We start from the raw sequence: 25,165 nt of genomic DNA, 5'->3' as shown, positions 1-25,165 counted from the left end.
GTGTTGCTGTCCATTCTCATTCCCATTCTAACTTCTGTTATTGTATTGCTATGTGTTCCCATTTCCGTTCCAACTTCTGTTATCGTATTTTGCTTGCTGTGCATTCCCATCCCCATCCCCATCCCCATCCCCATCCCCATCCCAACTTCCATTATTATATTGTTGTCCATTTCCAATATTGCTTCTATTACCATACTGCAATTCACTTCCATTATCATATAGTACTGTTGTGTCTTTCTAACATTCTATTGATGTCTATTCGCATTAGGGATGAGATTTTTTCCTCGAATATATGTACATGTACGTGTCTATTGGGTACGGGTATGGGCACCCAAATTTACTGATTATAGGTACGGGTACAGGTACGGATACTGGTACCCGTTTAAAATATGTATTAGCTTTTATTAGGTTTCCAAGACTCATGACTTAACTTTCAAGTGAGATTTTCAAAACATCCATACATACTATTAAAGCAAGGAGCAATTTTCACATGTCACCATTCTAGGGTGTCTACATATGATGCCACCTCAACTCCATGTCACCCATTTCCTTTCTTAAGCATGTCAACTCATCAATTAAACTATATTTAACCCATTAACCCATTTAAGCTTATTTTCTCGCAGGTCTTGGATATCCATTCAACCCACTAACCTATATTTAAACCATAACATTTCTTAATTTTTTACCATATTCAACATTTTCTCTCTTTCACCTATTAATATATTCCGGCGAATATCATTCAACATTTGTATCAATTTTCCGGTAAGTTTGTATTTTATAATAAACTTCCTACTGTTTATCTATTTTTTCCGGCAACCTTTTTTTCCGGTTATTGTTTCTGCTAACTTTTTTATGTTTATTCTCATTGTTAACTGATTTTATTAAAATCAGTTTAGGTTGTAAATCATAAACGGCCATGAAGGTGATATGTGGATGTTTTACGTTTTTCCGGTAAGTATTTCCGGCAAGATTTTCCGTTAAATTTTCCCGGCTATGTTTTATACCTATAACAATGGTTATTTTACATTATTTCAGGTTATATACCCGTTTAATTTGCTGAGAATTTCATTTTAGTTTGTTAATCAAAATCTTATATTCCATTGTTACGTTTTTCCGGTAAGTATTTCCGGTAAGTTTTTTCGGTAACATTTTCTGTATATCAATATTAATATTATTTTTTATTATTTCAGGTAACATTTTCCGGTAACATTTTCCGGTGAGTGTCACAGCTTATACAATCTTTTTTCCGGTAACATCTTTAAATTTCGTTTTTCCGTTAACACCTTTAAAAATTTCATGTTATTAGTTATAATTAAAATAATCCATAATATCAATATTAATATTCTTTTTTATTATTTTAGGTAATTGCCGACTCATATAATTTAATTTCACGGAATGATTATGAGTTTATAGTATGTATAGATTTTAATTTTAATTTTGATGTATATTTTATTTTGTTAATTTGTTAATATTCATGTATATTTATCTTATTGTATTTACAAAAAATAAAATGCCATTGTATATCGGAGATCTGAGATAAGTTTGATCTATATTTTTTTTTCGGCGTGTTGTAATCTATTCGATATGAATTATCTCATTAATACCATTTATTTTGTTTGACTTTCCTTATTGTTTTAAATAACTTCATTAACATAAATATTGTAATTTAATTATCCCATGAAAACATTTTATATTATTTGACTTTCCTTAATTTATAAACAACCCGATTTTAAAGTTAATTTGAATTATTTCAAATTAATTATTTTATATAGTCAACGTGAATATTAATTAATTATTTTTATAATAACAACAAATTAATTAAAATGTTTTATTATTAGTTCAAATATTATATGAATTATCTCATTAATACCATTTATTTTGTTTGACTTTCCTTATTGTTTTAAATAACTTTATTAACATAAATATTGTAATTTAATTATCCCATTAAAACATTTTATATTCTTTGACTTGCCTTAATTTATAAACAAACCGATTTTAAAGTATATTTGAATTATTTCAAATTAATTATTTTATAGTCAACGTGAATATTAATTAATTATTTTTATAATAACAATAAATTAATTAAAATGTTATATTGTTAGTTCAAATATTAAAGTTTAAACGTTAATATTAAAGAATAATTAAATAAGGAAATATGTAACTCATTATACGAATTAAGGTAATTCGTTTGAATATTAAATTTAAATACATTAAATTAATTACTTATTGGTAATTAAGGTAATCCATATATTTTGAATAATAAAATTAAATTCGTTTGAATTATGGCAATCCATATATTTGTGGTATATAACCATACTTCTTGGTACAAATTACAAATTACAAATTAATTACTTTATAGTCAAAGTGAATATTAATTAATTATTTTTATAATAACAATAAATTTTTTGGTATATAATCATACTTCGTGGTACAAATTACCAATTATAAGTTGATTACTTTATACTTAACGTTAATATTAATTAATTACTTTTGTTATAACAATAATTTTTTTGGTATATAATCATACTTCATGGTACAAATTATAAATTACAAAATTTTTGTTGAAAATGTTATACCGTTACTTCAAATATTAATTTTAAAACGTTATTATTAAAGTAAATAAGTAAATTTAGATAATTCGTTTGAAAATATGTAAATATTTAGTCGAATTATGGTAAGTTGTTTGAAAATGTTAAATTTAATTCGAAAAATAAGTATTCATATATTTTTGATATATGTTGACTAAAATAATTTAAAAACTATATTCTTATATTTATTTTTGGTATAAGTTAATTTGAAAATTTTTATCATAAATTTAGATAATAATAAATATATCAAAAACTACTTAAAAATATTAATATTAATATTAATATTAATATTAACGAAAGGTTTCACTTGTCGAGTCCCATTAACACATTTTATATACTTTGACTTTCCATAATTTATAAACAAACCGATTTTAAAGTTAATTTGAATTATTTGAAATTAATTACTTGATAGTCAACGTGAATATCTTAATTTGGTATTTGAAAATTTAAAATTAAACGAGATTAAAGAGTGTTAATTTGGTATTTGAAAATTTTCCTATTTTCAAATTTAACTTAATTTGAATGTTTTTTGACCATCAAGTAAATAAGTTAATTTTGTATATTTTTATACAAGTTAATTTGAAAACAAGTATCCATATTTTACATAATAGGAAACTATATGATTTGTATTTATATTACAATTGTTACAATTACAATATATTATAATTTACGGATTTATTTATCATTTCTATTTATATTATAGTTTACATAAATGAGTTATTAATTTATACTACATAAATTTGAATTATTTGATATACTTTGACTTTCCTTAATTATAGTCTTAACACATTTGATATACTTAAACTTTCTTAATTTATAAACAACCCTATTTGAAAGTTAATTTGAATTATTTGAAAATAATTACTTTATAGTCAAAGTTAATAAGTTGATTTGATTTTCAAAAATGTTTTTAGTTAATACTCAATTATATAAGTTAATTTTGTTTATATTAACAATAAATTAATTGTCAAAGTTTAAAATGTTATATTGTTAGTTCAAATATTAAAGTTTAAACATTAATATTAAAGTAAATAAGGAAATAAGGAAATATGTAAATCATTAGACGAATTAAGGTAAGTCGTTTGAATATTAAAGTTAACCATTAGAATTAATGTTGCATTTTTAATTAAGGTATAACCATAATTCGTTATACAAATTACAAATTTGTAATAAGTATCCATATATTTTTTGCATATAACCATGAGTTGCAATTACAAATTTATTATCTAAAAAAATTATACTTTACAAGGCTGTTATTATTTATATGTATCTTATAGAATTACAAGTTAGCGTTCATACTATTACAAATTCAAATTTACTTCTAAATATTTCTAAAGTATTACTTCCTAAAAGAAATTCACGAAACAGGTTAAGGTTTCAGCATCAATTATTCTATTTATATATAAGTAAAAGTTTGTTATCATTTCTATTTATATTATATTTTACATAAATAAGTAAATTATTGAATAAGATAATATAGTTTGATATTCACCAGTTATGCAAAACCGAACATTAATGAATTTAATCATTTCATAATTGAGGTTGATAAACTTTTAAATTTGTGTAATACTATCCATAATTATAAACCATTTAATAATTTATCAAAATTCATTCCTTAATTAAAAAGGATTTTTTTTAATAAGCATTTCTAAATATTTAAAGTTATTATGATTTTAATATCACCTTCAACTAAACCTATTAATATATTTATTCCTAAATTTCAAAAACAATATATATATATATATATATATATATAATTGAATATAAAAATCCGATTTTTACTATTTATATGAAATTTACAAGAATATATTATGCCATTTGACTTTCAGCATTTGTTAAAAAACCGAATTTAAATAAAGTAACGATTTGAATGAATTTTACCCTTTATATTAAATAGTTATAAATAATATTTACATATAGACAACCATAATTCACGTTCCTAGTTTGACTAATTTTTTTCAACCATTTTTTTCATATTATCTATTATGATAAATCCATTTCATATTTTTTTCACTATTCATGCCTTAATTACAAATTTTAGTTTTAATAACCGTTTCTATATATTTTAAGTTATTATGAATTTAATGTTAATTTCAAATAAATCCCTTAATATATATTTATTCCTAAATGAGAATAATAAAAACTATTTATTTAAACCATTTTAAAATACGAATTTTTTACCACTTATATTAAATTTACAAAAGTAGGTTATACAGTTGGACTTTGACTAAACTTTCAGAAACCGAATTTTAATAGGTTAACAACTTGAATATTTTTATTAATATGAGTTGGCTCTAATTTTGGTAAATGTGTATGTTATTATAATTTTAATAATAATAATTTAATTTCAAATAATGCACTTACCATTTAATTAATATTCATGATGTAATACCTTATAATTCATCTAAAATAATCCGTTCTTATAAATATAACATTTACAATTCATTTAAATTCAGAACAAATATGTATATTTTACATTTTCTATAATTCCCGCTCATGTATTACACGGGTCACTCTTTGGATTTTTTTAAGATGAAAATTTACTAACTATATATATATATATATATATATATATATATATATATATATTCCAATCTGACATTTGTTAGAAATAATTCAAATTTGCAGCAACCAAGCAAGTTTAAGAGACTTACAATACACAGTTGATCATTTATTTCAAATTTCATAGATAGTCATCAATCATTTCAAATGACCTTATCTCTAAATGGGTAAAAAAATATGGCTACAAAGGAAACAGATTAAATGGGTACATATTGAAAGAAACATAAAGCTAAAGAGCACAATTTATTAAAACAATATAAGATTATTATTATATGTATTCAATGATTATTTAACACAATTTATCTACAAAATAGTTATAAAGAATTGAATGAGAAAGCTTTTTTTATATTTCATGAATGATATATATTAGGAATCAACTATATGTCAACTATATTTGAATGAAACTTAATATGTTATTGAATATTGATTAAGACTTCATTTTAAAGATCAATTAATTATTGTAATATGAAAAACTAAATTTAGATTTTTGATTGTCATAACAATTTGTTTTGTAACATAATTTTATAATATACTTATAAAAAGAAATGTCTTAAATATTGTTTATCTTTTAACACATTTTAACATTGATGTGTAATAAATGTTTTAAATTGATGTGTAAATAAACACGGGTACTATTTTAGAGTAATAAACATTACGATTATTGGTGTGTAATAAATGTCTTACAGAGAGTTCATCTTTTGAATCAACATTGAGATAATAGTTTTGTTGAATCGACATTGTAAAATTGTTTTATTGATTTGGAGACTAATTTCCTTTTTTTTTTTTTTGCTTATTATTGTACTAATGGTATATAGTTATAAAATAATTTAACTTTTATTATCTTTGTTATTCTTTGTGTGTTTTTATATATGATTCAATAAGTTATAATATCTTATAATTCATGTAAAATTATCATTTGTTTACAAGTACAATAATTATATTTAATTAAATTTATATGATGTTACATATATATTATGATTTTAAATATGTTTCACCGTGTGTAACACGGGTACTATTCTAGTAATATATATTAGAGTTAAGAGTAATTTTAATACATGTGGTTTGGCCAACTACGCAAATTTAGTACATATATTTTATTTTGTGCAAATGGCTACCTCAGTTTCAAAAAAATTGCATTTTTATATTTTTTTTCTAACGCCATCTATTTTTTCCGTTAAGTCAGTGATAATGTGGTAACTTCGTTATTTTCTTTTCTTTTAAACGCTTATATCTTGTAAACCAGCTGTATGGGTTTCAACAAAAATTCATTTTCCGGCGTTGATTGGATTTGGGTTTGCGGAATCATAACGTGTCGTCGGAGTTTCACCAGAAAACTGACTAGCAGCAGCGGAGGTGGCGGTGACGCCGGCGTGTATTGGATCTGGGTTTGTGGAGTCGAAGTAAAAAATGTTGGTAATCGAGAGGTTGATTGAATACATGTTGTGTACTTCTAACGAATCGATGATTGATTAAGGAGAAAGGGTTTGGGATATATGATTTAGATTTTGATGTTATGATTTGGGGATTTAGGGTTTACTAGTTATAAGTGTTTAAAATAAAAGAAATAAACAAAGAAAACAACTAAGTTACCAAATTATTCCTTACTTAACGGAAAAAATAGACGGGGTTAGAAAAAAAATTACTAAAATTGCAGATTTTTTTAAAATGAGGTAGTCATTTGCACCAAATAAAGAATATGTACTAAAGTTGTGTAGTTGGCCAAACCACAGATACTATAATGGCATTTAACTATATATATTAGTTTAATAAGTTCATTCTTAATCTATATGTGTATATTCATATATTTTGTAATTGTGTATATCATTAAATAACATGTATTAACTTTCTCTCTTGTTTTTGTATAAAAATTGAGGAAGTAATAAACAAAGAAAAGGAAAACGGAATGAATTTTATATTATGGCTGATTTGTTTCATTTTTAGTTTTGGTATTATGTTTTGGTTGCAGTATTACGGTTCTGGTTGTGGCATTACGGTTTTGGTATTATAAATGATTGATTGTCGGTACCATACCATTACCTAGTTTAGTGGATATTTTTTTTAAAAAAAGAACAAAGGGGTACCAAAACGAATACCGTTCCCAAAATACATGTACCCGTACCCGTACCCGTACCTGTACCATATAATCCGGGTACAGGTACCAAGATTTACTGATTTTAGGTGCAAGTATTTCGGGTACAAGTACGTGTACGGTCTCAATCTGATCCCTAATTCACATAACCATTTCCGTAACTACTTTGCTGCACATTTTCATTATGCTGGCGGTGTCCACTCGTATTTTAATTGAACCATAAACCGGGTATCTAGCATTTACCACCCGATCAACCTCTTCCGTACGTCCCTGGATGCCTTCTCACATACTCCTTAAGCACCGGGCACACACCAACACCATACCTAACCATCTATTCCAACAAACACAAACTAATTACCCTCTGCACAAAGCGCCCTGATAAGTGATCACAATAATATCATAACTGGTAGCATCCAAAACCACTTGTTATACTTCTCTAACGCCTCATCAATCCTTCCTAATTTAAGATAACCATCAATTAACACCCTATTATATGTGTTAACACCAGGTGATAAAGATTTGCTAGACAACTCCGCATACATCTTCTCCGCATCATCCCGCCTTTTTAAACTCATTACAAGCTTCCAAGACTTTACCTTCCTTAAAACCCATTCATTCACCATAATATTAAAAAAGTATCCAAATTAACCCCCTTGCACAACAGGCGGCATCTGTCTATCCAACATGCATTTTCCATAACATCGATACGCGAGTCGTCAACTAACCCTTTCGTTCTCCATTCTCACAGTGCGAAACGATTAGAAAGGGGATGATGACGTTGCATGGTTACGGTGGACGGTGGAAAAGCTTTAACACATAATCTCTGATGAAATGAAATGTAAACAACGACGAATTTAAATGTAATTAAAAAATTTAAATGTAATTAAAAAAATATAAAAGAGCGACTCTGCTGGGGATCGAACTCAGAATCTCTAGTTTCGTAGACCAGCGCCTTATCCATCGGGCCACAAAGTCAACCTATTTGTACTGCTGGTCAAAGGTTCTAAGTTAATTTATTTCAAAGGTTAATAGGTAACCGACCCACCATGTTGTTAAATGAAACAGACGGACTCCTTTTCAACTTAACTAGGTAACTAACCCACCACGTTGTGCTGGTGGAGCTATATGAATTCGGTTAGGTACGTATCGGTAACGGTAATGGCAATAAAACAATGTAAATAAACACACATATTTGTATTGATACTGGTATAGCTTAAGATAAAAAACATTCCTATTTAAACGACGCGTGGTCAGTTGTAAATTTGCCAACGTTCAAATACAACAATTTACCATATTTAAAACGAAAAAAACATGTCGAACCAACAAAGAAAAAGATCATGTAAGTTGTGGCGACGAATCGGAACGAATTCGGACAACATCAATGGTATTAACACTAAATCATTAAAGTAAATTAGTACACCTAAAAAAATAACATCAAAAAGTTATAAAAATTAACAAAAATAAATGTTGATGGTGCCACGTGGTCCAATGAGAAGCCGTGTGGCACCAAACATTACTTTTAATCACAAATATAATATAATATAATATAATATAAATAGTTTACTTTTGACCAAACAAGTAGTCGAACACGAACATTTAAGCGTACACTATTTTTGTTCTTGTTCGTTAGATACTAAACGTGTTTATGTTTTTATTTTGTTCGTGAATAGAATAAGCGAACGAATCACACACGTAAACAAACAAATATAACTAAAAGTACATGAACAAACTGATCTAACATAGATTAAAATAAAACATGAATATGAGAATATCTATCTATTGGTTTGTGATTGCTCAATGGTATCGATAATTGATGAATTATAAATTTTAATTTAGATTTTGGAAAAGTTTATCAAATGAACAATCAACTGGTCAAACATTTTAAAATAAACAATTGAATAATTTTGTTAAAATAGATAAAGTTTTTTTATTTTGATGCAAGGGTATTTTTGTCATTTTAAATTAACCATATTTCATTTCTATCGAGTAACTAAATGTAACAATGACATGATAATAATTCATTTTATTCCCCCAATCCATTCCATTCTCTCGCTTAGTGTTTGGTATGAGGCGATGGAATGGACGTTGGAATGGAATAAGCGAGCGAACGGAATAAATAATCTATTCCATTGACATGTTTGGTTACCATGTGAGAATAACATGAACTATTAGTTTTTATTTTTTGATAAGCAAGAAAAATCCGGAATAAAAAAAATGGTAGTAAGTGGCGGGTAGGATGATGGTGGTGGGCGGAGAGCAGTAATGGTGGTGGTGGGTGGTGGGTGGCGGTGGCGATGGATGGGAGCGATTGTTGGTGGTGGCAGGTGGTGGTGATAATGGGTGGTGGTGGTAGCGGAGGGTGGCGGCGGTAATGGCCGGGAGCGATGGTTATGGTTGCGGTGGTGGGCGACAATGGTAGGTGGTGGCGGTGGTGGGTGGTGGCAGCAGACGTGGGTGGTGGTGGTGGCGGGCGGCGGAGGCTGTAACAACTCGGATCTTTCATTTATTATTTTGTTTATATTTGTTTATTATATTTATTCAATATATATAATAACTTTGAAATACATACGATTTTAACCCTAAACAAATACTTTAACCTATTTTGTTTCCATTTCCATAGATAAATGACCAATATGCAAATCTGTTAAACTATTATATCAAATCCTTTAATGTAAAGCCCCGAACCCGGTAGCCTTACTTTAGCGTCGGATTTACTCATAAACACAGTTCTTACAAATCAGAGTTCATATAAACTTCGCGGAATATAAAAGCTTTCATTAAACATTTCATAACAAAACACATCTTGTCTTAAAACATCCTGTTGTCTTTCAAAATAAACGAAACATTAAACTTAAAAGTCTTGAGTCTTCCGATGCCAGCCTCTTATTCTGTGCCACGTGTCTCCTCAAGCGAGCTGCCTCTTCCTACTCACCTGCGTGCATACTAAAAGTCAGCTACGCTGAGTGAGTTCTAGTTAATCAGGCAACATACAATATATTCCCATATATTTCTTCCCGTATCCGAAGACACATATTACTACCTTAACCTCGTATAAATATCCATAGGAGGATCGTCACGTAATATCTATTAAAAGAATCATTACCATTACCATACTATATATAATTTCCATAGGAGGAACACTCTGTATACTTTCCATAGAAGGAACACTTTACTATCCATAGAAGGAACACTATACTTTCCATAGAAGGAACACTATCTATAAGTTATTATTTAATATCCATGTAAGGAGCTAATCACTTCCCTTGACGATACGTGCAATATCCGAAGATCGTTCACGTACCGACAAGCTTTCCTTCATAATGTTCATACATCATCCTTACATTACATACCATATTAATATCTTTATGTATATCCTGACAGTACGTGCAATATCCGAAGATCGTTCACGTACCGTCAAGCAATCAATCGTATCTATCACATATATCATACACGGCATACACTTACCATTTAAGGTAAGTGTATTAACTATCACATTGAGTATGCACACAGCCCCGAAAACATAACAAGGAATGGGGCTAGAAACTCACCTGAACTCTGCTTCTTCCTCTGGTAGCTGTAAATCCCTTCTTTAACTGAGCTCGGCTGACTGTACAAGTTACACGTATCAATACTCGCCTGATCTAATCTGGTGGCCTAGTATTAGCTTACTTTAACTTATCGCTTTTAATTTATTTTCTAATCGAACTTGGCTTTAGGCGAAGTTAAACCTCAGGCGAACTTGGCTTTAGGCGAAGTTAAACCTCAGGCGAACTTGGCTTTAGGCGAAGTTAAACCTTAGGCGAACTTAGCTTTACAGCGAAGTTGCCATCAGGCGAACTTAGCTTGCAGGCGAAGTTCATCAGGCGAACTTAGCTTGCAGGCGAAGTTCATCGCTTTGAAGGCGAAGTTGCCCAGATGCAGGCGAAGTTGCCCAGACAGCCGCTGTTCGGTTTCTTTCCAGCATTTTGAGCGATTTTAACACCCTTTCTATGGTTCAATATCACCCACTACGCTTCCCGACCATTTTCGGTCGCTTATACACTAAAAAGCTTGGATCTTTAAACTTCAAAGATCAAGAATCATACCTTTTTGAGCTTCTTTGGATCTCGTTTAACTTGTTAACATAACTAATCGCTCTCTCTCTCTCGGATCTGCCCGTTCCTCTCCTCGGATCTGCCCGGTTCCGGCCGCCGGCGAAGTTGTGGTGTATGTGTGTGTTTTTGGAGTGTGTTTGGATAATGATAGAAATGAAGATATTTTGGGGTGCTAGGGTATTTATATCCCTGAAATCCCATGGACCTAAGGCCCATTCTCATTTAACCCATCTCTATTAATCCAAGTCCATAACCCACATCCATTACCCAACACTAGCCCGACCCATACCAACTCCTATTCTAATATTTATTTCCTGATAACCCGAGTAAACTTTCCATCTATTATTAAGTAATATAATTAATATTATTTTGGAAATTTCGGGATGTTACAAATCTTCCCTCCTTAAAGAGGTTTCGTCCCCGAAACCTAACTTATTCCCTATAAAAGGAAAACTTCTTATATTTACACGCTTTATTGAATCGCCTTCGTTTTCTGAGTTACCCTTCTTACTTCCGACTTTGCAGTCATCGAATGGTGGTCATGTGTATTAGCTATTTAAGGTAGCTTGTCCATGAGGCCCTCAATGTACCAAGTCTCGTTTCGATCTTCAAGAGGCTTTGTCTTATATCATATTAATGCTAAAGCCTAAGTCGACACTCTATCACAACACAACAATTTATCATGACTAACATGCATTCAGACAATTCGTACCATAATTAATAGACACCAGTCTAAACTTCAACATAAAACAACACGCATCGAGTCATCAATAAGTTACACATAGATTTAATACTTATGGCTAGCATCTAGCCTTCTTGAATGGCTTCTCTAAGCATACGGAGGAATCTGTTAAACCTCAAGCACTCTTCTCTCCTTCATGTCCTCCCTTTGGCTTCTTGCAATCCCTTGCTAGGTGCCCAAGTCCTCCACAGTTGTGACACCTATGGTAATCATTACATTCCCAAGAGGAATGTCCTGCTCTTCCACACCTGTAGCAAACACCTAATCCCATTCTGCACTCTCCGGAGTGTCTCTTCCCACATTTTTCACAAGCAGTGAACCCCTTCTGCCTTGCCTTCTTCTTGCGTGGATCCACCTCATCGGCTTCCTTTGGTTCTGGGGTTGGGTTCCTTTTCTTCGGTTCCATCTTCTCCTCTTCACAGCTGGCAAGGTCCTCATAAATCATCTCGGCCAATTCCACGGCCGAGTCAAATGTTGCAGGCTTACTAGACTTAACCAAAGTGCGAACATTCCGTGGAAGTCCCCTTACGTAACACTTGATCCTTTTAGCTTCGGTGTTCACCATGTCAGGTACCAACCTAGACATGCGGTTGAATTCAGTAGTATACTCCCGTTGTGTCATCTCTCCCGCTTTCAAGTTCAGAAACTTCATCTCCACTCTTTCAACTTCTGTATCAGCGCAGAACCTCTTCATCACCATGTCCTTTAGGTCATTCCATCTCATCGCCTTGATCTCTTCACGGGTCTTCCTCTGCTCCACACTCTCCCACCAATACATAGCCTCATCTTCAAATGATTGGGTGGCATAACCGACAGCTTGGTCAGGACGGCACTCGCTAATGCGGATAATTTTATCCATGGCGGTTATCCATTTAAGAGTGGCGATTGCGTCTCGTAAACCAGTCAGCATAGGCGGGTCACAACCTTTGAAGGACTTATAGTTGCAACCGCCTCGGCCCCTCTTCCTATCATCAACCTTCACAGACCTTACCTCGCTTGAATCACCCTTTTCCCTCTCATCATCTTTCCTACCATTACCACCTGCCCCTTCAACAGTCCTTTCACGGCTTCCAGCAGACCCTCCCGGATTAATATTCTTCACAGCAGTGGCTACAGCTTGAACAATAGCTGCTTGAATTGCGGGATCCAGTTGAACCCCTTCGTTGTTGATCGGACCTCCTCCGGCTGCACTCCCCTCGTCTCCGGTGTTGGAAGCTGTCTCAACCAAAGGTTGCTGGACATGACGAGGCCTGCCGCGTCGTCCAGTGCGACCTCCAGCTCCAGCAATGTCTCCAGCTCCAGCCATCGTATTCTAAAAGGGAAAACACAAACATCATCACTCTAGGAACCGTTTAGTACAAGGATAGTAAGGCTAATAGGTAATAACAGTGGCCAGTTGTGATTAGCTGATCACGTTACTTTCCGTGTCCCATACACTTCCCTTTATGAGTCTATTTGTGCTGATTCTACTTAAGCAGTTTGTCAAATCAAACAATCAATTATTCCTATCCCTACCATTCACATATCTTTTCTTTCTCATTAACATATATCATTTAATCATACACTTTACCTTTACTCATCTTGCTTGAGCGACACATGGCATTCTAGAACTAGCATCTTCTTTCTTTTTCTTACTTAAATCCCATTCTCTGTTCGAGTCTAAGCATGTAGGATGCTTAAATCTCTCGAACTTATGCTCTGATACCAACTTGTAAAGCCCCGAACCCGGTAGCCTTACTTTAGCGTCGGATTTACTTATAAACACAGTTCTTACAAATCAGAGTTCATTAAAACTTCGCGGAATATAAAAGCTTTCATTAAACATTTCATAACAAAACACGTCTTGTCTTAAAACATCCTGTTGTCTTTCAAAATAAACGAAACATTAAACTTAAAAGTCTTGAGTCTTCCGATGCCAGCCTCTTATTCTGTGCCACGTGTCTCCTCAAGCGAGCTGCCTCTTCCTACTCACCTGCGTGCATACTAAAAGTCAGCTACGCTGAGTGAGTTCTAGTTAATCAGGCAACATACAATTTATTCTCATATATTTCTTCCCGTATCCGAAGACACATATTACTACCTTAACCTCGTATAAATATCCATAGGAGGATCGTCACGTAATATCTATTAAAAGAATCATTACCATTACCATACTATATATAATTTCCATAGGAGGAACACTCTGTATACTTTCCATATAAGGAACACTTTACTATCCATAGAAGGAACACTATACTTTCCATAGAAGGAACACTATACTTTCCATAGAAGGAACACTATCTATAAGTTATTATTTAATATCCATGTAAGGAGCTAATCACTTCCCTTGACGATACGTGCAATATCCGAAGATCGTTCACGTACCGACAAGCTTTCCTTCATAATGTTCATACATCATCCTTACATTACATACCATATTAATATCTTTATGTATATCCTGACAGTACGTGCAATATCCGAAGATCGTTCACGTACCGTCAAGCAATCAATCGTATCTATCACATATATCATACACGGCATACACTTACCATTTAAGGTAAGTGTATTAACTATCACATTGAGTATGCACACAGCCCCGAAAACATAACAAGGAATGGGGCTAGAAACTCACCTGAACTCTGCTTCTTCCTCTGGTAGCTGTAAATCCCTTCTTTAACTAAGCTCGGCTGACTGTACAAGTTACACGTATCAATACTCGCCTGATCTAATCTGGTGGCCTAGTATTAGCTTACTTTAACTTATCGCTTTTAATTTATTTTCTAATCGAACTTGGCTTTAGGCGAAGTTAAACCTCAGGCGAACTTGGCTTTAGGAGAAGTTAAACCTCAGGCGAACTTGGCTTTAGGCGAAGTTAAACCTTAGGCGAACTTAGCTTTACAGCGAAGTTGCCATCAGGCGAACTTAGCTTGCAGGCGAAGTTCATCAGGCGAACTTAGCTTGCAGGCGAAGTTCATCGCTTTGAAGGCGAAGTTGCCCAGATGCAGGCGAAGTTGCCCAGACAGCCGCTGTTCGGTTTCTTTCCAGCATTTTGAGCGATTTTAACACCCTTTCTATGGTTCAATATCACCCACTACGCTTCCCGACCATTTTCGGTCGCTTATACACTAAAAAGCTTGGATCTTTAAACTTCAAATATCAAGAATCATACCTTTTTGAGCTTGTTTGGATCTCGTTTAACTTGTTAACACAACTAATCGCTCTCTCTCTCTCTCGGATCTGCCCGTTCCTCTCCTCGGATCTGCCCGGTTCCGGCCGCCGGCGAAGTTGTGGTGTATGTGTGTGTTTTTGGAGTGTGTTTGGATAATGATAGAAATGAAGATATTTTGGGGTGCTAGGGTATTTATATCCCTGAAATCCCATGGACCTAAGGCCCATTCTCATTTAACCCATCTCTATTAATCCAAGTCCATAACCCACATCCATTACCCAACACTAGCCCGACCCATACCAACTCCTATTCTAATATTTATTTCCTGATAACCCGAGTAAACTTTCCATCTATTATTAATTAATATAATTAATATTATTTTGGAAATTTCGGGATGTTACATTTAACCCATCAATCAAACCCGACCTATATCGCACCCGTATACCCATTTCTTGTGCCTTAATCTGCGATGTAAACTTAGAATTGATTTGTACGTGCAAATCTTTCCTTAAGCCTAAACGAACTCACTGACGATCCGTAATTAGGAAACTTTGATCGATATTGATACGTATTAACTTATTAGAGAACCAATGTTAGTTGTTTTGGGTATAGTACCTTAGAGGCCATCTTAGCACAATTAAACTTGTCAACACTACCTAATACTCGTCGCCTACAATACCCCCTTGGTTAATTAAGCTTCCGTTACCTGTGTGTACCCCCTCTTAATCGTGTTCTGGCCGACACTTGACTAAACAAAACAATCATATTTTAAACATCGATAAAGGTAATATGTTATATGGATTTGTGCGTATTGATTCACTCTTCATTAACCCTAAGGTTAATCGACCAAACGTTTAACGAATAAGCCGATGGGATCTGTTAGGGTTCATTATTGTTTTGGGGCTTGCGTCTTTTGTGTTTTTAAATTTTGGTTATCAGGTTTAAATCAATTGACACACCAGCTCGCATGACTGGTGTGTTTGTGTTAATGATTGGGTGCTGGAGGGCGCGATTCGAATCGCCTCCGGACCCGTTTCACCTTTTTATTTTTGGAAAAAGAATTTATGTATTATATTTAAACCTTTAATTAATTAGATAATGTTATAAATATCATATGATATATTATTAAAACCGACACATTAACTAGTCGTTTTCCGTATCATGGTTCATATTATATCTATACTATATATAATACACTAAACAAGGGCAAATTAAGACACCAATTTTTAAGTAATTTACAACACTTAAAGCATGATGTACATGTGTTAGTAAGGGTAAACTAGTCTTTTAAACACAATTTATTCAACTTACAAGTTTGGTCCCTCATCTTTAACTATATTATGTTTTTAATTTAAGTTGTAAACTAACTTCCCACCCATGCTTTTTAAACGACTATAGCCTTTTCAAACGTTAATATTTTTATAAAAAAATTACACCATAAAAACGAGCATTTTATTCTCTTTAATTTGGATATGATATTGTTAATATTTTTTTTGATTTTAAATAAATTAATATGTTACGTAAGAGTGTTCAATGTCGTTTTGATGATTTTTAAGTTAAACTTGTGAGTCAAACCGTTAATACTGATTTTTTTGTCGTCCAAAACCAAACTCAACAATTGAAAGTTGAAACCGAATAGTTATTAAATGCCTGGTTCCAGTTTGGTTTCACAGTTTGAACTCTAATAATAAATTTAGTTTAAAATAATTATTAATTTAAATGTATCATCAAATTTAACTAAACATCAACATAATATGATACTTGAGAGGATCATAAATGATGATAATTTTAGCCACATAAATGATAAATATTAATGTAACATCTAAGACGTGAAATAATAACAAATAAAAGATCACAAAATGAATCATACTGCAATTAGGTTAATTTGAAGTTGTATAGCCAAGTTATTTGTAATAAAAATATTATGTTCAATTTAATTTTAACTATATCTAATATATATTACAAAACATATCTAATAATAACATTTACAGTCTGATCTGGTTTCATATGGCCGGTTGCCAGTATAAACCGCGAACCAACTGTTCACTACGTTTTGAAAATTTTGAAACCTACCAACAAACCGAAAGTAAAAAAAGAAAAAGAAAAAAGAAGTCAAACCAATGACCGGTTTAAAACGCTTTTAAGGTTTTAATCGAACCATAAACACTTATATTTGTTACGTGATTAACAAGTTCAAACACCCACTGCATCGCATGTATATTATAATACACATAGGCAACCATCCATGTTCCAACACTCTTCCTGTGTTTATTACCCTTTCCTTCCTTCTTAGCCATACTCTGTCCTCTTTAATTCTCCGACGACTCTTCAAGGCCAACTTAATTGCACCGTTCATTTCCATGGATCCTTCCGTTCACTCGTTTGTTCTACCCCAATTAATGATCCGTTTTAATTGTAGCATCATTGCACATTCAATTGGCAATTTGCTTGATTTGTATAAGACCTCCGTGATTAATCCTTCATCGTATCATTGTATATTAGGAAGAGGTGAATGTTGTAGAGGAATGGGAGAAAAAGATGGTGTTGGTGTTGGTGGCCATGAAGTCGGGCTTATTTTTTATGCGTTAGCAGAAAGATAAGAGACTAGACATGCGGATGAATGTTTTCGGTTATTTGTTTCTGCAACATGGCTTACTGACTCATCTTCCTGAAATCGGGGATTCAATAAATGGCGCGAGTGTGATTGCTTGTGTCAAATATTTAAGTTTGCAAAAGATACATAAGACTATTTTAATGCTTGCACTTAGTAGCTTCATCCTTGTTCCTGGTTAGCATCCATTTATCAATAACATTATACTTATGATTCACATAGTTCCTGTTAATTCATATAATTTTAGTCTCGCATTTTTCAGTGATTTGGGTTTCAAATCCTATTGTTATTCTAGCTATTTTAGGTTACAGTTCTTAATATTATTGTAGTGATTTGGGTTTCGATACTGTAACAAGGAAGAATGGGTAATATTTGTACCGACTGGTTGCAACGATAGCTAATGATGTTTATGGTGTATGGGCAAAATATCATCTCCGGACCATAGGTTCGTTAGCATCAGCCATATGTGTTTGCTTGCATTCTTTACACATTGGTCTGCTATTCTTTATGCGTACTTAGTTTAGTGACTTTTAATTGTAAATTATACGATGACAACAAGAGCGCTACATCGAGATATTGTTGAAGGTAATTAAGCTCAAAATTTTGTTGGCTTGCTCAAAATTGAACCAAAATTAAATGATTATAGTTTTAGCAGGTTTTAATCCAAAAAAACGAGTTTCATGTGGACTTAGTAGCGCTCAAACCAGGTCATTCTAATAATAAGTATCAATTTGATTCGGGTCAAAATGGGTCGTTTTAGAAAAGTTTCAATTTGGTTTGGGTCGAAACGGGTTATAGCCAACTGTCTTTGACAACTTTTTTAATTATATGTTATTAAATCATTAATTTCTTTTTGCATTAATTTTGTCTTAAACCAAGAATTACTCGACAAAAAATCATCTGTTTTTTGGCCTACTGCAAAATTTGATAAAAAATAAGTTTTTAACTGTTTTTGGTCAACTGCAATTTTTCGGATCTCCAATTTAAAACTGCACGAGTTCCAGTTTCAGATTCATCATCTAAATTATTTTTTAAACAATATTATTTTGGTAATAATGTACATGTGCAACACTATTTTAATTAATGTAGGTAAGATTAGACATGTACAAACCGGTCTTGTTTGGTCACCACATGGTCAAAACCAGTTTCCAGAAAACCGGATTTGGTTGAGAACCAATTTGGAGACAACGAAGTCCAACTCTATCCGGACCCGTTTGGGTCGGGTTGGGACCAGTTTGGAACTGGATCAGTTTACATATTTGAAGGTCCCTCAGTGGTAAATAAGTTGTTTAATCAATTTTTATTATATTAAAATTATATAATGTCAAATAACAGGTACATTTATTTTAACAAAAAAAAACAAACTTTGTATATGAATAAATTTTGATTTAAAGGACAGTGAAGTTAAATGTGCTTTTGTATTCCTCTTAGAACGACTGATCAACTTTTTTAAATGTATGTTCTAAATTTAAATATTTGAAAATTACTTTTTGTTATCTTTTGTATTTAAAAAAGTGGATTGCAGGATGTGAGAAACGTCCTCAGAGATTCAATAGCTAAAGTTGCAGCACAACCTAAAACCAAGCATATGCATAAGCAAGATCTCGAGTCAAACGATCAACTTAAAGAGGAACCCACCGTAAATATGCAAAATAACCTGTCTTTGGATTTTCATAAAAGGTTATTGCTTCCAAACATGGCAAACATGATTCACATTCCAGCTCCTTAAACTTCAATTACGCTTTTGGGTATGTTTTAAACCCAATTATAGATGTTGCTAAGCATTATACTTAATTAAATTATGTTGAATTTAATTTATTAATTCGAGTTTAGATGTGGAGAATGATGACAAGCTTCTCGACAACTAACTTGAGACCGAGAAATTTTGCAATGGGAAATAAAAGCATGTCGACAACAAATCATGTGTGTAGCTTCGCTAAATGTACTATGTTTTGACTTTGGTAGTCAAATGTGCTTATTTTGTTGCCAATGTGAATGTTTTATTTTAGCTTTAATGATAATGATCGGTGCCCTTATTACATCATGCAAGTAGCACACTAAAAGTAGAAATGTTGTTGATAACGCATAAGATTTCATTCCAAAATTTTACAAGTGCTAGGTTTGAGTTTCACAGGTTGACTTTATATTAAAATCTGTTGAGAATTTGTTTAGTTATTTATCAAAGATTGACACATTGACAACACGTTAACACCTAACATAACCATGCATGAGGCAGAGAAAAAGTAGGCGCCAAGTCCAGTTTTTTGGTTTAATGTTGAATATTTAATAATTAAGAAGTGCTTTGACTTTGAAAGTCAAACATGTTATTCACTTTTAAGTTCTATGTGAAAGCATGGGTTTCAAGCTAAAGCCGATAACACAAAATTAAAGAAATTAATCAAATTACCAAACAAATTTCTGTTGCGGCCCCAACGCGACGCGTCAAACACTTACCAACCAATCTCCGTCCCCCGCTGCAACGCGTGGGCTCTCACACTAGTGTGTGTATATATATATATAATAGTTATTAAAATTGAAATGATTTAATATTAAAGATTTAAAAGGGATTTTTAATTTAAAATATATAATTAAAATATGTCTTGGTAAAATATTTTCTAAACAAATGTATTCTTATAAAAAGAATATTTATCTTAATTATTACAATTTTAATACTTTTTAAGTTAAAGGATTTTAAACAAATAAAATGATATATAAATATACTAAATGTATTTTTAGTTCAAAATAAATATATTATACAAATCTCTTTATATAGTTTTTCAAAAATTATAAATATTTATTTATTTAAGTATGTTATTTATAATTATAATTTTATATAATTAAAGATATGTTATTTATTATAAACTTGATAAATAAAAGTAATGATCCAAAATAATAAAAAATAAATAATAAATTTGTCACACCCCTATCTTAGGCCTAGGCGTGTGACCACCAGTTGGTACCGTTTTGTAATTAAATCAGAGTTATGGATTAAATGCGGATATATTTGCATGGATTAAAATATAATATTTACATATCAAAAGACGGGATTATAAAACACACGTTTAATGTTTATAAAAGATTACCCGTTTATACAAAGCCATCATTCAAGTTTTAATATTAACAAAACGATCTGAGCCATCAGATCGCCTAGAGATGACTTCGATTCTTCAAGCGCCTATCCTTCATTACCTGTAAAACAGTTTGAAAATACGTCAGCAACACATGTTGATGAATAAGCTGACGCATAAAATATTTTATTTACTTAATTACCCCTCGAGACATAGCTTAGGTCTCGGCCCATCGTGGCTTATGAATAATCAAGTTAAAAACTAAATCACAATTACAAACTTAAGTTATACTCGAAACCGCTCAGCAAACACCGCAGCGTTCGAGATTACTTAGCTACCATCAGTATACACATGATTACTCTCTCTCGAACGCAACTTAGGTCTGGCCCATCGTGGCGGAGGCATATAACCAGGTATGACGCAGTGTGCCACCGTCTAGTCGTCTACCATATATGTAAGGATCCAAACAAACCTACACGACAGCCTGAGGGCAATGATTACTTTTGTTAATAATGTTTTAGAGATACGTAATCTCATGTAACCAATTTAATTTGATTCGATTAAACAAGTTATAAAATTTGGGGTGTATTCACCTTTAGAAAGGATCAGCTTCACTTCACTAATCGATTCATCTTTGCTATCTCGGACCTATAGTACGAGTATAAACTTTTGTTATTACTAGATCTTTAATCTAGCTTAAGACCTTTAGTCTCTTTTTGTATAATCTTTACCTCGATTATGTTTTCTTTATGAACCTTTAGTTCAAAACATCTTTTCTTATTTTACAAGTTTAAACATTTAGTTTACTTGTTTACTTTTCTAACACTACGTTTCTTCTTCTTGAAGAAACGTATACTTTATTTTCTTACATATTATTTAAATAATAAACTTAAATAATATTAATAACAAAGAATTACTTTACATACAATATTTCTTATTTATATTTTCTTTGTTATATTTTATTTTGTTTATTCTTGAGGTATCGAGTATACCCTCGACTAGGGTCTAAGCCATTTAATATTGTATTAATATTTTATTTGGGCATCACACGTATCTTGTTTGACTTATATTCCCTAAACTCTCGAGCAATACTTCGACGCTTTCACGTTTCTCGAATAATCTTGATCAACACCTTCTTGCATGTAAATCGAGGCACGTCGCATGTAAATCTTTGTTAGCACGTACTTCGAGGTGGACGTCGGCTCGTCTCTTGATGGCACACACTTCGAGGAAATGTCGTCGGTGTATGGTACGGACTTAGAGGAAACTTCGTTATTGCCACGGATTACGATGAGGGTCGGGGCACGTTTATCGAGGTAGAGATAGGATGCTTTCTAGTGAGAGAGTGATGTAAACTTGAGAGGTGTGATGAATGAATGGGCTGGTGGCCCTATTTATAGCCGCTGGTCTGGTGACCCATCGCGATACGCGATGGGTCTTGCTAAGGATCCATCGCGTATAGCGATGGGTTAACGGATCCTTTTATTATTTTATATTGGGTAGCGATACGCGATGAGCCTAACTGAAGGGCATCGCGTATCGCGACTAAGCTTGTCGCGTAACCTAGTAGACCTGTCGCGTGGCTGGACACCGGGTGCCACGTGAGACACGTGTCATCACCTGTCAGACCACGTCATTGCGATACGCGATGACGTTTTGTCTAGGGTATCGCGTATCACGATATGTTAAGAAATCAGATTTTTCAGTTTTGGTCGTTGTACTTTAAAAACTTGGCATTTTTTATCCGATATTTTCTTGATGTTACAGAATTAAAGTAATAAATAATTTTCGCAAGAACACACTCGATCATCAAATTCCTGGATCTCTATATAGTTTAGATTTGTTATTCAATTCATATTTATTTCCGCAATTATTGTTACTTAGGATTTCTCGTCGGTAAATTCCGAAGAGCGTGATCTATCCTTTTTTTTAAAACATTACCGCTTTGCTTATTTGATAAGGTTTGTATTCAGTCCCCTTTTTACTTAATTTTAACCGTTTTGAGGACATATACGTATCGTAATAAATTTATCTATTATATACTATTCACGTTAGCAAACTGTTTAATCCTTGTATGCATATCAATTATTTGCTTAACTTGTTATATGTTTATTTGATTAATTGTCCGCATTCGGAGAAGTCCATCATAATCACAATAATTGTATGATCATATGACCGCCGTAGTAGCCAATGCCCATTTCTCAAGGCAACTGTTTTACCGACACCCCTTATTTGCTCATTGGCTTTATTGTTTATTCTCATAGGAACAGTATTGCGTTTTTATATAATATTGTATTGTGTCTTAAATTAACTGGTGTTTACTCACTCAACCTCGTGTTGACAAAGCTTTTTTATTTTATACACATATGATTGTTACCGTTTGAATTGATTGGTGAAGATTTAGGATTGCTTATGTTAGAAGAAACATTATCAAGACAATAAATCAAGACTTAATTTTAGAATTTTTTAATTATTAATTATCTTGTTGCCTTTTCTTTTAATTTATGTACTTTGTTTGGATTTATTTGAAAAATTAATTAAAGTTAATAGATTTTGTCGCTTTTAAATTATTGTATGATAGTACCTTGAGAGCTGTAAACAATCAGCTCACGCCCCGCATTTCCGCCTTAGGTTGCGATGTGACAGAGGCGATGATGGGTGGTGGCGGGCGGCGGAGGCGGTGGCGGTGAGAGGACAATGGCTAGTAGTGGTGGGAGGGTGGTGGAGGTGATATAGTGTGAAAAAAAGATGGAATGAAAAAAAAACACTAGTTGGGTGGATGGAATGAATTTGGGGTGTTTTAAGGGCGCACTCGTTTCACAGAATTCGTGGGAATTGGAATTAAAATCCATGACACGGCGTGTTCGTTTCGTTAAAATTGGAATCTTAATTCCATTTTGGTGTGTTCGCTTCAACGAATTTGAATTTATATTGGAATTCAATTCCTTCAAATTCCTCTAAATAAAGGAATTCCAAATCCTTCCAAAATGTGAAGGAATTCAAGAAAATTCATTGGAATCTTTTCTCGAGATTTTTTTTAATGAGGACAACGAATAAAACATTTTAGTTTTTTTTTTACTTTTGTTGTTTTTAATTTATATTTTGAGTTATGAATTTTTTATTATTATTTTTAAATATTTTTTAAGGGATTTTTTATCTTAATAGAAAACCCATAAAAAAAATTCAAGAAGAAAATAATAAAAAAAATCATAATGCAAAATATATATAAAAAACAAATAAAAACTAAAATATTTTCGCCGTTATCCTCGTCAGAAAAAAAACACAATTTTAATTCATTTGTGGTTATGGATTCCAATTCATTTATCAAATGAACACATAAAGAATGGAATTAGATTTCAATTCCTTCCAATTACAATTCATATTTTTAGTTCAGATTTCAAATTCAATTCTTTCAAATTCCAAATCATATGCAAATTCTAATTCCAATCTATTTCATTCTATAAAACGAACACACCCTAAAAGGAATGGAATGGACATGGTAATGGGTAATTCCATTCCATTGACCAACCAAACACATATTTTTTTTCATTGTATCATAATGGTCTATTCCATTCCGCCTCTCATTCATGCATATCAAACGCTACCTCAATTCCTCCGTCCATTCCATTACCTCGTAGCAAACAAACACTAAGTTTTGGTTGTATAAGCTTATTATAGATTAATTAACAAGATGAGTTTTGTTGTTGCGTGAGTTGTGGGTATAGGCTTTATGCATTTGAGACATGTCTTTTATATTCATGTATGTATGTAGGTATGAATATCGGGGGTGTGCCTGTGGTGGAGACTCTGGTGGTGAGAGAAGTCAAGTTCTCTAGTGAAAGTGGCTGGAGGACGGAGGGAAGAAGAAAGAAAGACGACTATGGTGAAAAAAAGGGAAACTGAGGCAGTCGACCAATCTCATATGTTTCTAACCTAATATTAACGACGGAGATGATAAAGTTACTTTGTTATTTCGCTAATCCGTCGGTGTCTAGTGATAGATTCGCGAAAAATTTATAATGGTTGAGTGTTGGTTTTTAGATGTTAAATCAGCCTTAGGAGTAGAGGTGCACAAATCGGGTATTTGAAAAACCCGGATTCGGGTATGGAACCGGGTTCGGGTATGATTGGGTATTGAAAAATTGGGTATTAGTAATACACGGGTCGGGTTCGGGTCCGGGTATTGGCTTGAAAAACCATACCCTATATACCATATTCGGGTCAGGTATTGAACCGGGTCTTCAATACCTGGGTATTTCAACA

At 32.5% G+C, this 25,165-nt stretch overlaps 1 long non-coding RNA gene across 1 annotated transcript; it reads left to right on the top strand.

Moving 5' to 3' along the window:
- Nucleotides 1-18,373: 18,373 nt before the first annotated feature.
- LOC143610604 (uncharacterized) lies at nt 18,374-19,714 on the top strand. The gene is made up of 3 exons (XR_013149619.1): nt 18,374-18,419; nt 19,350-19,582; nt 19,668-19,714. It is a non-coding gene; the product is annotated as an uncharacterized LOC143610604 (long non-coding RNA).
- Nucleotides 19,715-25,165: the final 5,451 nt, after the last annotated feature.

The sequence above is a fragment of the Bidens hawaiensis genome, unplaced genomic scaffold (genome assembly GCF_021521415.1).
Source record: "Bidens hawaiensis isolate Kalapana, Puna unplaced genomic scaffold, B.hawaiensis_p1.1 tig00027100_1, whole genome shotgun sequence".
NCBI classification, from domain to species: Eukaryota; Viridiplantae; Streptophyta; class Magnoliopsida; order Asterales; family Asteraceae; genus Bidens; species Bidens hawaiensis.
This window is presented reverse-complemented; position numbering and strand designations above follow the sequence as displayed.